Source organism: Penaeus monodon, chromosome 29 (genome assembly GCF_015228065.2).
Source record: "Penaeus monodon isolate SGIC_2016 chromosome 29, NSTDA_Pmon_1, whole genome shotgun sequence".
Taxonomy (NCBI): domain Eukaryota; kingdom Metazoa; phylum Arthropoda; class Malacostraca; order Decapoda; family Penaeidae; genus Penaeus; species Penaeus monodon.
Window position 1 is genome coordinate 4404049 of NC_051414.1, and position 437 is coordinate 4404485.

Below are 437 nucleotides of genomic sequence, written 5' to 3' on the forward strand. Positions count from 1 at the left end.
AGATGGGAAAGAGGCTTATTCCTTTTTTTCTTCTTTTTTTTCGGAAAATAGTCATGCGAAAATTATTAGCTGATGCGATCGCGAGTTTCCAAATAGGGATTTCAATTATTAAACATGAGCATGTTCGCTCACTTCAAGGGGGAAATGCTAATGTTATCATAGCATGCTAATTCCCTTAATATTGGAGACACTATCACATGCCACCGAAGACATTAATCAGAATTAATACAGCACTGATGTCGTGTCAGGTGTGAGAGAACTTGCACCTATCAGTGCTCGTCCTACCAGCTGTAATGGTGTTATGATAAGTGCGAAATCGAATGTTTCGGGAAGGTAAATGTTGAAGTTATTTGAACATACCTCGTGGCTTTACATGTGTTGATTGCTGTACTATAGGACTCGGGTCGTGAATCATATACACGGTCATCTAAACATAA